The 16,092-nt window shown below is 47.0% G+C and overlaps 1 protein-coding gene across 1 annotated transcript in view; it reads left to right on the top strand.

The window, feature by feature from the left end:
* Positions 1–16,092, top strand: part of SNX19 (sorting nexin 19) — a 43,267-nt gene that overhangs the window by 15,109 nt on the left and 12,066 nt on the right. The gene's annotated exons all lie outside the window — the stretch shown is intronic.

Genomic DNA, 16,092 nt, shown 5'->3' with positions numbered 1-16,092 from the left:
GAATCCATGGAGATCTGGTGAGTCAGCTCCTCCGTAAGTTTATAAACAGCCTACTATAACTTCAACTTACTATGCTAAGTAAGTTGCAACTTAGAGCTGGCCCATTGGAAGGAGTAGAACCTATGGGGTTCTTGGCTCACCAAATTCCCATTGATTCAGTGGGTCTATTCTAGTGTGGTTTACTGCTCTAAGCAACAAGATTTCAGCCAATAGGTCTCTGTACCAATGTAGTAACTGTGTTCATTCCTCTTGTATTATGAAATGTAACTTCCTTATACCTCATTACTCAAGAAGTAATTAGTTATTAGTAAAGTTACTAGTAAATAGTTGCTTCCAATCTTTGTGGTGGTCTTTTGTTGATATTAAATGGACTCTCAGTGTTGGTTATTTCTGCCTCAATTAAAGAGCTAAGCATTACCTAGGCCTTTTCATGGTGCTTCATATCATGAAATGCCAGCTACCCTTACTGTGGATGGCATGGATTTTATTTGGGGGGGGGGGCTATTTGCCTTACTATATTGTTGGAAACTGCTTTGAAGTTCTGAAATGATAAATAGCCATCAAATTACTGGAAATACATAATAACAAGACCAGACTTATTGAATCCGTGTGCTTTGCATGGATTTTGACTTAGGAGATAGCATTGATTTAGTGGGCCTCCTCTAATTGCATCGCTCTCTGGTCTCTACCAAATAATTAGGAGGGTCACCCTTTCAACCGGTCCCCCATGACCCCGTTAACTGCAATCTGTAGCAATCAAACCAGGCTGTGTCTAGGGGAGAGCCATGCTGGAGTCTGCTTCTTCATCATGCTCCAGAAGCAATATTCAGTTGTTTATGAAGATGATTTATAAACTGCCAGTGATGCTAAGGACACCACAGTCATTAAGTTTCAAAGAATGAGTGCAGCCCCAGGTTTCTAATTTAAGGAGCAAAACGGAAGGGGGAAAAAGGGATTTTATAGAGGCTGGAAGATCGTAACAGTGCTTTGCAAGCAGTTGTGGAACTGTCAAACCAATATACTGTCTTTTCAGCCATAGTCTGTAAGAAAGCTGTTTGCCTCTGAAAAGGGGCTGCACCTTTCTGACACCACCTTCTGCTGGCAAGCCAGAGCATCCTTCACTTGGCTCCGTGGGCATCTTTGCTGCCTTCCTCCTCCTTCCCTGGGCGACGAGGATGGGGGAGTGGTGGGGTCTGTTCTAAATCTCTCCCAATGATCTGGTTCCATGGCAATGGCCAAGAGAGGGGAAAAATGATGACCAAAAATGGTCTTGCGAAGGAAGGAAGGCGGTATGGCCCTCTCCCAAGCGAACTGGCCCGTCCAATTATGTAACAGAACGTGCTCCTTTTTTTGGTTTCTACGGAGGAGGGGGCGAGGAGGTTGGCCGGCCAAGAGGTGAGATCATCTGGAGCCCAAAAAAAGAGATGTCATCTTGGGTGGTCTCCTTGCTCGGTCTGTAAACAGACCTCCTTAGCCCAGCCTGGCCTGTTTAACTCCTGGTGCTCGCAAAGTGTTCGTCTGCAGGGCAGGTGGGGCTTGTGTCTGCGTGAGTGTGTGTATGTTGGTGCACACGCAAAAGCAGGGCTTGCACATTGCAGGAAGACAACTGAAAGCGGAGAGAAGGAAAATGACTTCTCGTGCACACACCCTGTTGAAGCCTTTGCAGCACCTTCGTACGTTTTGTTTCAGAATCATGAGACCCCGGAACAGCGCAGCCCTGACGGGGCGCTTGCTGTTGACTTAACAGCTGAGGCTGCTGGCGATCCTGCCTCTTGTGGGTCCACCCAGCCCCAGCCCTGACTCATATGCCTGCCCCTTCTTTGCCGGACTCTCCACCTTGCGTCTGCTCACCTGGTTCCCAAGGTCTGCATTTTGCTCTCATTGCAAAGTGACAGGATTTCAGGACTGTACGTGTGAATGTGTCGATCGGCATCCTCCACTGAGTTTGGTGGGATAGCTCGGCGAGTTGGGTTTCTGGCTTGCAGAACGTTGGGAGTTCAATTCCTCACTGTGCCTCTTGTGAGTAGAGCCAGCCTGGGTAGCCTTGGCTAAGCTGCAGAGTCCCAGGATTGTCCCCAGAAGGAGGGAAGGGCAAACCACTTCTGAGTACTCACCAGCTAGAAAAACATGTCAGAATTGACTCGATGACATGCAGTTGTTACAACATATTTCTCTTGGCATTGGTAAGAAGACCAAATCCTGGAGGGGGGGAAGTTTTAGACTTTTTTAATGAGGGGTGGGCAATTTGTGCCTCCCCCAATGATGCTGGACTATTTTTTCTAGTAATCCTCAACATCATGCCCAATGATGGAGGAGGCGGGAGTCGGAACCCGCCAACATCTGCAGAAAGGCATTTCACCCACACCTGTTTTGGACAGATCCATTTGCAAAGGCGGGACGAACAAAAATGTGTCCCAGCTATTCTTGGCTTTTGGTGCCATCAGGTGAGAGGGCGTTGAGCATCCCAGCTATCCTGATTGCTTTTCTTGTGCCTGTGAGTCAGCGGAGGGGTAAAAATATAGGCTTGGCAGCCGGATCTGCTCTGTGCCCTGCCCTTAAACTGTCCTGTTTGGCAGAGGGCACTACTATGTCACTGCTCATGCTTATCCTGCGGGTCTCTGGTCTCTCTTAGAGGAAAGAAGCATCCAGACTCAGAATTGACCCAACGGATGAACGTAGAGCTTGTCAAAGAAGGATGGGGCTAAGGTCGGCTTTCGAGCCTGATCCAGAGGCCACCTGATCTTCCCGTCCGTAGGCTCCTCAGATGGACTTCTGGAGCTGACAGAATGGCCAACCAACTTGACACGATAAAATAGACAAGACGTGATTTGGAAGGAGGGGCCGCATGGGAATGAGGAAATGTGTGTGTCTGAGAAATACGACTCCTATTGGCAGAGCTGTTCTGAAGGCCAGAGATAGGGTTCGGAGATTAGAACAGGGGGGTTCAACTTGTTCTTGGCAAGGTTCCCTCACGGTCCGAGGAGGCGACGACTCTTGAGCGCTAAGGATTTAAAATAGACTTCCTGGAAGAATAACATCCAGACCAGCTGCAGGAAAGCTATTCATCCCATTTCTGGAGAGTTTGCTTGTAGTGTCGTTTACGACAATGCAGTTTTGGAGAACGGGGATGTGGTTTGGTGGAGAATGGCAAATGCATTGTCTGCAGAAGTTGCTTCCCTGCAGCTAATAGGATGGGAGGACATGTGGTGGGAAAGGCGCCACTTGAGCTCCCGAGGAGCTGCTGGCAGTCAGAGTTGGTACTATGGAGCTCAGTGACCTGAAAGGATAACCTGGTAAAAGGCAACTTCTTGTATTCCTAATCAAAGTGGAATGGATGCTTGGAGATGATGAAAAGTGGCCATCCACCACCAAACTGCACCCCCAGTCTCCAAAGCTACATTGTCGTAGCCTCGTGGTGCTATTGAGCCTCATGGCGCAGTGGTTAAACTTCAGTACTGCAGCTGAAATTCTGCTCACAGGTTCAATCCCAGGTAGCTGGCTCGAAGTTCAATCCCAGGCTCAAGGTTCACTCAGCGTTCCATCCTTCTGAGGTTGGTAAATTGAGTACCCACCTTGCTGGGGGGGGGGAAGTAATGTGCCCGCATAATTAAATTATAACACCCCCCAAGAGTGCTTTAAGTGCTATGGAGTGGTATATAAGCAACACATTTTTGTTTGTTTGTTTGTTTGTTTGTTTTGGCCATTCAACCTTCATACAACGTGGGCAGCCCTTGAGCTAAATTCAGTGTCAGGGAAATTTGGGGGTGTTGGGTTATGTGGTGTCTGCATTCCGCCAGGGGAAGAAACGGTTGTGAATGGACCTGTCAGTGTACCTTCTTGGCTTAAAGGTTTTATTACTGGTAAACTAAGCTCAGAAGTAATGTTTCATCTTTTTAGAATATTGGAAGGGCGCACATAAGTACAACAGAAAGACCACCACGCAGTGAATTCGTGGGGAAGGCAGTGTGATCATATGAGGGAGCCACAAGAGGGACAGGTTCCAACCCCGAGCCAGAGGTTTCCAACTCTTGTGTTGCACACAACAAGACTCTTGTCTCCCAGATGTGAACGGAGACCCCACAGGTGGAGCGTGGCTTTAACCTCCCATCTGAGCTTTGCTTTGGTCCCGGACAACTTTTACATACTCCACCAATGTTCCTCCACCTTTGGCTGTGTTATGTTGGGGGAGGTGATGGGATTTGTAGTCAATGTGCTTCCAGAAGGCACCCAATTAAGGGAAACAGCCTCCTTGCTCATGCATTTGCTCCTTCCTGTGTGTCGTTTGTGATCCCTTCCCCAACAAACGCACACACTCTAGGAAAACCATTAAAGGGAGCCCGTCTTGTGCTCTCCAGGCCCTCGGTGCTGCTTGGAAATCCGAGGAGAGCTCAAGTAAAGCGAATCCGTTTGCCCTGGGACAGGATGAGGGCGAGAGGGAGGTGGTGCTGAGACGAGAGTCTGTGAGGTTTGAAGGGAATTTCAAGCACACGGCACCACGGGGGTTTTGGTGTCCGATTCCAAAAGCAGGAGTTTAAAATAAGCGAGAAACATCCTTCGCTTGGCGGGTAGCAAGCTGGGCTCCATCTAGCCTTGCCATTGACTCGTTCTCACTTTCAGATTCCCTCTTCCTGACCCTCTGATGTGACCGGGAATGGCATGCAGCCTCATGGAGGGAATGCTTTGAAAGCTGTCGCCTTGCAAATGATTTGACTAGCCGCCCTCCCAGCCTCTGCATGCTTATCACAATAATTCTGGCACATGGGTCAGTCCTCAAAATGGGCCTGGATGCTGTTGGTCCCTCTCCTCCCCCCCATCACCACCCATAGCACCTCGGAGAGCAAAATCATTTATAAATAAATAAGTCATGTTAGACCTGCAGAGCTGGAAGGGACCCTATGGATCATGGAGTCCAGCCCCAAGTCAAAGAGGACAAGCGGTGGGGATTTGAACCCCCAACTCTCCGGCTCCCCAGCCAGATTCCTAAACCGCTGAGCCATCCCATAGTTCTGATCAACAATTCTGGCAGAGGGTGGTCTTTAGCCGACTCAAGTCTTGCAACACGGGCACATACAAAAATAAGTATCTTGGTAATGGCAAGATCTAAACCTCACAAGCAATCAACAGATCTGGCAGCAGAGTTTCCTTCATTTTTACTCCTTCAGGTTGCAGGTGGGGGGCTTCAAATGAGTTGAATGCCATCTCTGCAGAAAACTGACCTTTCTGGGAGGTGGGTTTAGCCTGTTGGCTCTTTTGTATGAATTGATTTTTAATTTTATCTGTTCCATAAAGCAGCATGCAGGTGATAATATGCCCCTGTCTGCAGCTTGAATCAATATGTGCTGTCCAGAGCATGCACAGAGTGCATCCCCTTTATCTCCTTTGCCATTTTTGGACAAAAGGGATAATCCAAGGAGTTGTGGGGTCAAATGCAAGCAGCAAGCATGGGGAATGTTGCTTGATGGCTCCCATTTGTAGGGAGAGGAGCTAAATAAACCATGGTGTATTGCTCTGTGGTTTGTTTATGGTGTCATCCAAGCCAGGCAGAGAAGGAATGGTAGAGTTTACCTTGGGCTCTTTGTCTGTCTTAATTGGGAACGGGGGGGGGGGGAAGCAAAGTGGTGGTGCTCGAGGTTTGGGGTTAAGAGCTTAAGTCCTTGCTTGGCTTCATCTAGTATGGGAGAATGTGAAACTGCAAACAAAGCAAAATAAACATGTCCTTTTCTGCGCCGTGTCAAAATGTTTTCTGTTGGTCTCGTCGAGAGTTTTCATATGTGGAAGGATAGTTTTTGCTGAAATTGCAGAGCTGAACTGTCAGAGCTACAGCCTTGATGCATGGACTCTTGAAAAGTTAGAAGCACTGGATGGATTGTTTGTATCTTTTCTCTCTCCTCCCACATTAACCCATTGACCCATGTTTGCTGTCTTGATGTCCTTTGGTTTACAAAGAGAGTAGATGCTAGCAGTGCACAAAGCTGTTTTCAGTTTGTGGAATCCTTGGCAAGAAGTCCCTATGTTTCTTCCTTTGAAACACTGGAGGGGGAAAAATCTGGTAAAGATTAATAAACTCTGACAGGCTGTCTCAGTAAGAGTGAGTTTAGTGAGATGTTTTCACCAGAGTCAGTGCTTTGAGGGACTAACTGGTGCGTAGTTTGCAGTTCATAATAGGAGCTGAGAGTTGTCCAAGTTTTTGCCATACTTGGTAAGACAGGAGTTGTGCAGTTTGCTGCATTGCGTATCATTATGTCTGAGCATAATCCCACAGAATTCACTTCATTTGGAAATTCTGCTTACGATTCAGGAAAAATTATGATGGCCACAACCCTGTTGTAGATTTGGGCTGGTATAAATATACAGTGGTGCCCCACATAGCGACGATAATCCGTGCAGCCAAAATCGTCGCCATATCGATTTGTTGCTATGCGAAATAAAAAAGTCCATAGGAATGCATTAAAACCCGTTTAATGTGTTCCTATGGGCAAAAAAATTACCTTTATGCGAAAATCCTCCATACGGCCGCCATTTTCGCTGCCCGGTAAGCGAGGAATGGGTGCTAAAACACAGCGGGCGGCCATTTTTTTAACCCGGCGGCCATTTTGGAACGGCCGATAAGCTGTTGGGAAAACATCGTTATGCGAAAATCGGTAAGCGAAACAGCTTACTGATCATCGCAAAGCAATATTTTCCCATTAGAAACATCCTTATGCGATCGCAAAAATGATCGCAAAAAAATCGTCGCTATGCAGATTCGTCGTTAAACGAGGTGCCCATTAAGCAAGGCACTACTGTAATGGCATAAGTTGTGGCAGCGAATTGCCACCAATTGAAGAGTTGCCGCTTGCATTCCTAGTTGTTGGGCTAGGTTGTATGACTGGCACATAACTGACTGGAGATGCAAACCGCAATTTACTGCTGCCATAATTTAAACCTTTACACTGATGGTGGCCTAAATCTATAATAGGATTCTTACTAAATTGTGATACCCCAAATACTTCTTTAAGATGTGAAGAAAGTCCAGGATTTTGAAACTGAATTCTCACAAGTTACCTAATGGAGTATGATAACCAGTACACCTAATGTAAACTCTGTTTTATGTCAGACTAACTTCAATGGCTGAAATCTAGTAGTAAGTTGCAGCTAGAGTAGGTCCATTAAATCAGTAGAACCTATAGAGGATTTGACTCATAAAATCCCCACTGATTCGATGGACCTGCTCTAGTTGGGTTTCGGCCATTATGTCCCTGTGCATTCACACAGAATGATTTGCATTTCCCTGCAGATTCACCTAATAGGATATTAGCTCCCTTTTTCTTCTGTAAAGATCCAGAGGCAGCCACCTCGGGTGTACGATCCTCATATATGTTCTGTGAAAGTTTTCATCCTTTTTGCATCCAAATAGCTGTAGTTGTGTAGCTGCCATATCACTCTGAATATGCCGATGTTATCTGGTTTCAGAAGCTAAGCAGGGTGCAACTTGGTTAGCCGTTGGATGGGAGACGAGTAGAGATCTCAAAGTAGGGTTAGGAAAGAATCCTGCCTTCAACCATGGAGAGCAGCTGCCGTCCAGATTTGACAAAACTGGAACTAGATAGACCCAGAGTCTGATTCAGAATAAAGCCCCTTCCTGTGACCCTTTTCAGTATTTCACTGGCATGGGAATTCTCCCTCACAGTCACAAGAGGGCGCTGCAAGTTGACTTTAAAAAAAAATCACATATCTATGACTGTTCAGGACAAGAAGATGCATGTTGAGCATTAGAAAGATGGAAATCTTGGGCATGAGCTGACCGACTCCAGGGACGGGCAGCTCCCACTCTCCTTGTACGTAGGGCATTACGGTTTGTAGAATGCAACCCGAAGAGATAGCCAGTGTTACTAAGCAAAGAAGCTGCTTTGTGTCACAGGGGCAGAAAGGGTAAGAATTGAGGAGTGGAAGTGATCGCAGAAGGAGGAATCCCGGTCACAGAGGTGCCTCCGGACCCTACTCTGGATCTGCCTCCAATTGTGCCAACCCCAGCCAGTGCCAGTGCTACGGATCCTGGCCTGCCACCTGTCGGGACACTAGCACTGCGGCTGCAGCCGTCTCCGTTGCAGTCCGGCAACTTATGGCTTGCATGCGTGCAGAGAGGACTCTGCGTGCCAGCTGTGGCATGTGTGCCATAGGTTCATCATCATCATCATCACTAGGATATCTAATAAAGCACTCAAGGGGCATCATTCTCTGTATGCTTGTGATGCAGAGGCAGGTGGTGTCTCCACACCCATTTTTACGTTTCAGGTTATTGCCGTTATCTCACGCAGAAATATTGGTGATGCTTTGAAACAATGGTTCCCAACCTTGGGTAACCATATATTCTTGGACTACAATTCCCACTAGCCTTCACCACTACCTTTGCTGGCTAGGATTTCCGGGGAGTTGTAGTCCGAGAACATCTGGTGACCCGAGGTGGGAACCACTGCTTTAAAAGATGTCCACACCCCACACCTCAAAATAGTGGTTCCCTTTCTTATTTTGCATCCTGCCATCGGTTGCCCTACCAGATTCCGATTCCCACCATTTTAGAAACATAAAATCCATTTCTTCTGAAAAGGTCACTTACCGTATTTTTCGCTCCATAAGAAGCACCTTTCCATAAGACGCACCAATTTTTTAGGAGAAGAAAACAGGAAAATATAATCTGTTTTCTTCGCTCCATAAGACGCACAGACTTTCCACCCCCCCTGTTTTGTGGGAAAAAAGTGTGTCTTATGGTGCGAAAAATACGGTATATCTTTGTAGATGTTATGTTGTTGGCCTGCATCCTGTCGGTGTTTAAGGTTTGCAGAACTGTCTGTAGCGAATGGATGAAGTGCTGTGTGTGTGTTGGTTGCATCCTTGGGCGTGCGATCAGGCACACAACCAGAACGTGCCTTGGCACCTTCTCAATTAGCCGTAGCATGTTATGCAGATCTTACGCAAACACTGATAGACTTTTCAACATTTTTTCAATTATTTCCAGGGGAAACTGATGTGGGGGGAGAAATACTTCAAAGGAACTACTAGCATGACAAGAGGGCACAGATGGGCAATCCATAGCAGGATGTGTTATAAAGAAGTTGGCCTATGAGTCAAGCAGTTGGTCCATCGCTGCTTAACTCTGAATGGCAGAGTTTGTAAAGTTTCAGGCAAGATTTCTTTCTAGGCTTACCTGGAAATCCTTGGCCCCCCGATGTTCTCCTGACCAAGTACTAACCACATTTACTAGTAACCTGTAAGAGGACATGAGTGCAAAGGGAAAATGAATTCTTAATAACTATTACGGAAACCTTGCGTCCCCCCCACCCCAGACTGCTTTTGTGTCTGGCCAGTATTACAGGAAGCCAGATTTAGGCTGAATATCAGGAAAACCATCTTAACTGTTAGAGCAGTATGACAACGGAACCAATGACCTTGATAGAACCAATGACCTTGACAGGTGGTGTAAGCGCTCCAACACTGGAGGTACTCAAGACAAAATTGGACAACCCTCTGTCAGATCTGCTTTGACTTGGATTCCTGCATTGAGGAGGGGGTTAGACTCGATAGCCTGATAGTCCCCTTCCAACTCAATGATTCTTCACTGGCTGGCAGCCACTCTCCAATAAATGTAGAGAGGTGTTGCTTGTGTTTAGAGGTGAGAAGACTTTAGATCTGCAGGATATACTTTGCTTTTTCTAACGAGAGCTCCCGAATCCTCTGATTTCATGGTGTGAAAGATCTGTATGATATGTCAAGTTGCAGGAGAGAGTGAGTGCTCAGCACGGGGACACTTTTAGCTGAAACCTGAAATTTCCAAGGCATGGAGTGCCCAAACGCTTCTAATGCAAGTGCAGAGATGGATCCAAACCACGCATGCAGTTTTGAATTTTTGTAGCCCAATAAATCAGCCCAATTTACTTGCTTCTAATTATCGAATGTTTTGCTAAGGGCATTGCTGCGTAGTAATTTTATAAGGCAGTTTTGTTATGTTATGGGCACGCGTTCTGCAGAAAAAATTGGCAGGAAAGTAAGGACCATTTGTTCGAGTCTGCCACCAATGTTAGAACAGATATTCCATCCAAACACAAAAAGAGCGCATCGCTGGAATTGCCAGAGGGGAAGCCGAGAGGGTCCTGGAATAACGGCAAGCTGTGTGCTTAGGCAAGGCAATGGGAACTTACAGAAGGTACCAGCAAGTTTGTTGAACTATGGTTAACCCCTTCCTCCTCCTCCTTTTTTTGGACATCTCCTAGCTTGTTCCATGGTCATTTCCCTCCTGCAATTCCCCTATAGGTAGTTGTTGCATATCTAGCAGAAGTCAAGTCTGTGTCCTATTTGGCCTGCGGTGCCATCCAGCTGATGTCTGGGGATGATAGGCTTTGGGATTTAAGAAGACTGCTAGGTGAAGAGAAGCTGTTTGGCCTTAGTTTCGCTTATGTCTGTGGTTCCCAAACATTTTGGCCCCGAGGCTCCCTTCATTTTCTGACCACTGGCCGAGGCTCCCCTGGCTTGGAGGGGTCCATCAAGGCTCTCTCTCCCATCAGGAGTAGGATCTCGCCCTCCTCCCCTTCCAGCCATCCCATCTCCTCCTCCCTCCTTCCAGGTCCTCATGCAGGAAACTCTCGTGCCTACCTGCAAGCACTTTCACTAGGGGGACCATAGAGATGGGAAGGGAGAGAAACACATCGTGGAAACCCAGGTCCGTCCTGATCTAAACGTTGAAGGTGTTCTACTTGCATGAGATGGGTTGACTAGGAAATGAGGACCAAGGCTTCTGGCTAGGGATGCTAGAAGAGCCCAAGACCACTGACTCTATGAAACGTGTCCTCTGTTTTCTTACCCCTTCCTTCACCCGTATGCAGTTGTGTCCTCTGACAGATAGCCGCTCTCCAGAGCTGCATCCAGAATCAACCTAGCATGTCTCCAGCTTTTTTTTCCTACTATAGATCCCTATGATTGCATCTGAGACTTTTTGTGTGTTCTGTAGCACTCACCTACAGCTCACCTCAGGGGTTGTGGCTGTACTCTCAGTCTATTCCATGCCACTGTTAGGGCTGGATCCTGTACCACAGGAGTTGGCAATCCCTGGCCCTCCAGATGAGGTTGGCTTGTAACTCTCATCTGCCTTTGTGGGAGTCACAAGCCAAGGTGCTGTAGAAGAACAGCATCTGGAAGGACACCCATGCTATACGTGTCTTTTGAACTTATTGGCTGTCAGATGAGGATTCAGCCTGCATACCCCTACTGAGAGGAACTGCTATTCATGAAAGTTTCTTTTCCCTTCTGTTGGGTGCCTTGGTTCCAATCTGTTACATTTGGCACCACTTGGCCTGTTAATTTAAGGCAGTGCCCTGTTATGTGTTGGGTGATGTAGCCCTGCCCACATCTGGTGGGGAGCCATGCCCACTTTGCCACGATCTCTCCTCTGGACACTTGCAGATGTGTCAGTAACAGCTGGAAGCATGTGCTGTTCATTGCATATATCACCTTGCTCACCTCTTCTAAGGTGGAGGTGTTCACAACAGTGTCTTTTACCTCGGCCAATATCGGTGTCTGTCACTCCGTTATCAAAAGCTATGTCTCATCTCCAAATCCTCATTGTAGTTGAAGCCTTGGGTCAGTGGGGGATGGTAGTAGATAGCCTCATGGCCCCCTTCCACCCCCCCAAACTCTCCCCTCCCCCAAAAAACAATCTATTCAAGCTTTCTTCCCCCTCAGTTGTTCATTCCCAGCACCTCTGTAATCCGTTCTTTGGCCTGAACAGCGATGGAGGTCATTCCCCACTGAGGGGAAGGCCCTGTGAACAATCAGACCCCAGTCACCACGACAACCATTAAATTGCCATAGCTTCTTCTCCACCTGGGCAGATTTCACACTTTCAACTCCTTGCTGAGTCCCAGATTGTTTTGAAGGGGGAGGGAAGAGACAGGTGAGGGGGGCATCTGTATTTTTCCCCCTTTAAGCCACTCTGTGTGGCCAGTTTAATTAGCTCTCGACCAAGGGGTTCTCTCTTAGAGAAGGCAGGTTTGCTGCCCTGCTGGTCTATGTCGAATGAGAACAGGAGCGGAGAGCTGTTCGCACCAAAGGAAGGGAATCCATTCCCCTCCCATAGCACTGCCGTCGTCTATGTACTTACTTCATAGTGCGGTCCCGTTGTTTGCAAGGTGGCTTGCTTGAGCCTAACATGCCTTTAGGCTTGATAGTTTGATGGAGACAAAGAGAGATGGGCACAAACCGCCAGTGCAGCAGTTCGTGCTGGTTCGTTTATCACCCAAACAGGCATTCGGTGCTTCCCAGCCCTACCTCCCCTGGCAGCTGCCCACTCACAGGCAGCACCCAGAGGAGGCAGGGCAGGGAATGTGGGCACCCAACAGAGAAGGCAGGACTTTTTTTATTTATTTATTTAACTTATATGCCTCCCACACTACCCAAAGGTCTCTGGGCATTCAGAACTCAGCCAGTGGTCAGAACTTTGAAGCTCTGAGCACCTCTTTGGATGATAAACAAACCGGCACAAACCGCCAAATGGGTGGTTCATGCCTATCTCTAGAGACAAAGCACCAAAGAGATACATCCCTGAACTGCTCAAGGTGTGTCCCAGTAGACTTGCAAGCTGTCTGCCATGTTGTTCCAAGTTGGTTTGGTTCGTTATGGTGAATGGTTGGGAGACCTAGAATAGTTTGTATGGATGGAAAGGTTAAACAGACAGACGTTTGCCGTATATATATGTATATGTAGAAATATATATTGGCATTGCGTAGGTGAATGTGGTCCGGATTTTCTGAAAATACATAAGAATTGTAGCATTCTGTTGTTCTCATTAACCTGTTTCAAATAGGAGATCATAAGGCTACAAAGGGAGGGGGCAGTAGAAAAACAGTTAAGAGTTCATTTCAGCATTATTTTGTAAAACAAAGAAATACGAACAGGACTAAGGACTTCAAACTTATGAAAAGGGGAGGCTTCATTCATTCATTCATTCATTCATTCATTCATTCATTCATTCATTCATTTATAATGTGTCCAATCCCTGCTTGTGTTTCAGGATTTCTTACAAAAGTTTAAACTTTGACACTAAGGGGTTTGATAACAATTAGGCAGATTAAATATCGTCCAATGAGGTAGGCAACCTGTCTGCCGTGGCAGAAGTCAGGAGTTGGATTCCCCACAATGCCTCTTGGGAGAAGAGCCAGCCTGTGTAGCCTTGGGCAAGCTGCACAGTCCCGGGGGCGCCCCCTAGAGGAAGGGAATGATAAACCTCTCCGGAGTACTCTGTACTTAGGAAATCCTGGCAAGGGTTGCCGCAAGTTGGAATCTGCGTGTGATTATTATTAAAATACTGGTAAACACAGTAGAAAATGCATGTAATAAGCTTTCTCGAGCAGTTATAAGTTGGCTAGTATCCTGTCGTATTGCTGTTTCCGCGCAATGGAAATGGCAGTCGTCTGCTGCAAACTGAATTGAAAAGCTTGGTGCAGATCCAGTTGAGCAAAGAGGCCCCTCTGCGTTTGTGAGCACAGCTTGTAGCCTCTTTGTGCCAGAGGAATTGGCAAAACACACACAGAGAGAGAGAGAGAGAGACAGCCCTAAAGAAGACTTTGGCAGCATCCGAGTCCTTGCATGCTTTTTTAAAAAATAAAGTACCGTGGGTCCCAAACACGGCTGCTGGGATTTGGGAACCACCTGTCCAGTCAGCTGGACTGCCATTGGGCGCTCTCTCAAGGCACCTGCCGCGGTCACCTCCATGGCTGCCGAGAACAGATGCCTGGGGCAGGTGAGTCAGTCTCCGTTCTACCCGAGCCATCTGGACATTCGGCTCCCAAGTTTGGATTTAGGCCCTGCCTGTTTTCTCTTTGAGCCACTCCTTGTACTCATTGGTAACAGTTCAGGGTCTTGCCTCCAATCTGCCAAAGGAAGAACAAGGAAGAAGCTGTTTGTCTGTGCGAACTCTCGCTTCGTCCCTCATTGAGTACCCTCTTACTTTTGTGTTTCTTCCTTACTCGTCTTCTGGGTATCATAGCTTGGATGCTGCCTCCAGAAGCCTATCATGGGGAGGAAGAGCTTGTAAATTTCATTAAGCCCCCCCCCCGCATATTCTTCCATAACTGAGCATAATTCAACCATAATTCAGTGCACTTTTCTTCCATGATTCAAGTAATACACCCTCTTCTATTTATGCGCTTGCCTTAATTGGCTATTTATTTATTTATTTTTTAGATTGCTCAAACCGTGGTGTATGTCCAAACTGGCAAAGGTTGGCTTGTACAGTCCTTACTGGCCATGGTTTGGTTCCTGTTTGAAACAGATAGTCTCAACTCAAACGCAAGAGACCTGCATATATCAGGCCCTTATTTTCCCCCCTTCTGAACACCCACTTTTCCTAGGATCTGAGGAGCATGGGATAAGGCGAAATCTTAACGCTGGACGGCCTTTCCTTAGGCTGCTACGGCTGTTGAACCTCAAACACCTGAGGGATGTCAGCTGGATCTTCCAAAGGTCCGTGAGCCAAGGACGTCAGAGCGTTTGCTTCTCTGAGCGAACCTGGCTCCTTTGCAAGGCCAGATGTAACCCGTCAGCTGTCACAGCCCACATTCTTTCTTCTTTTATTACAGGAGCTATAATGTTTTGGTTAAGAGGGATTCTCGCCACTAAGTAGGAGAACAGCTGCCTGGCTGTCCTCCGTCCAAATGAGTGCTGTTCCAGTCGGGCTGCGTTACTCACGTTGGCAGGTCTGCGGCATGCCGTGGCCAGAGGTGTGTCTGCATGCTGCTGAGAGAAACGGCATCCATTTAGGCAACGCTAGTTAAGACCGCTTAGTAGCCCTGCACATGAACAGCTCTGCACGGGAACTGTCATCTTTATTTCAGTATTAGTTATTAATTCTTTCTGAAGGTCATGGTGGCGCTGTGGGTTAAGCCGCAGAAGTCTCTGTGCTGCAAGGTCAGAAGACTTGTAGTCGTAAGATCGAATCCACGTGATGGAGTGAGCTCCCGTCGCTTGTCCTAGCTCCTGCCAACCTAGCAGTTCGAAAGCATGCAAATGCGAGTAGATAAATAGGTACCACGTTGGTGGGAAAGTAACGATGTTCGGTGTCTAGTTGCACTGGCCATGTGTCTACGGACAAACGCTGGCTCTACAGCTTGGAGACGGGGATGAGCACCGCACCCTAGAGTTGGACACAACTGGACTAAATGTCAAGGGGAACCTTTACCTTTCAGAAGGTGGTAGTTGGCAGCTTATTGACACCAAATATAAGTCTCCCCCTTCCACTTAAGCGTAGGGGAAGTTGTTTAAGGAATGCTTAGTGTAGCAATAGGGCAGAAGGCATTGGGGGGCAAGAGATGAAAACATTGCAGAGTAGAACATATTTGTTGGGTTAGAAATCCGCCATGCACTCTTGTCTTCTTTTTTCCCCCTGGGAAAGAAAACAACTAATGAAACCTAAAATAAACATCGTTAAGAATGCGTTTCTCGCATATCTGATAAATGTCCATTTCCTGGGGCCTTTTATCTCTTAAAATTAAAGAAGACATTGAAAACACCGGGAGTTTTAAAAAGCTTAACTGCTAGGCTTGTCATATGGAGTGGCTCAGATGTTTATGTGCAGTGCCCCCCTTTTCGTTTTGGGCCATAAAAATGGAATTGACTCTGACTATCGTCCTCTTGGGGCAGCCTTCTTCTAAAGAAAATTGTTGGCTAGAACTGTATGATGCTCTGCACCGTGTCAGGATAGCAGTAATCTTACAGCAACACTGTGTGGTTTGCCCTTGTTATCCTGCTTCCATAGCCGAGAAGCCAAAGCTTTTTAGCTATCCCATGGCTGGCTGCAATTTGAGCCATAGCTTGGAAATGCTGGTGTTAAAACTAGTGCGATGACGTAAATTCAAAAATCAGTTTAGCAGTCAGAATCCTGTTACTTCCGTGCACTGGTATCTAAGTCAAATATTGTAAAAGCCATTGGCGAATTGAAGCTAGTTAAGAAGTCAATACATACTTGACTGCCCATTTGTTTCCGTATCGACTTCAAAGTCTTAATGCTCACTTATAAGGCCCTAAACGGTTTGGGACCTCGATACTTGGCGGAACGCCTTCACCTAC

This window comes from Pogona vitticeps, chromosome 8 (assembly GCF_051106095.1).
Source record: "Pogona vitticeps strain Pit_001003342236 chromosome 8, PviZW2.1, whole genome shotgun sequence".
NCBI classification, from domain to species: domain Eukaryota; kingdom Metazoa; phylum Chordata; class Lepidosauria; order Squamata; family Agamidae; genus Pogona; species Pogona vitticeps.
Note: the sequence above shows the minus strand (reverse complement) of the source record. Positions and strands in the feature narration are given on the sequence as shown.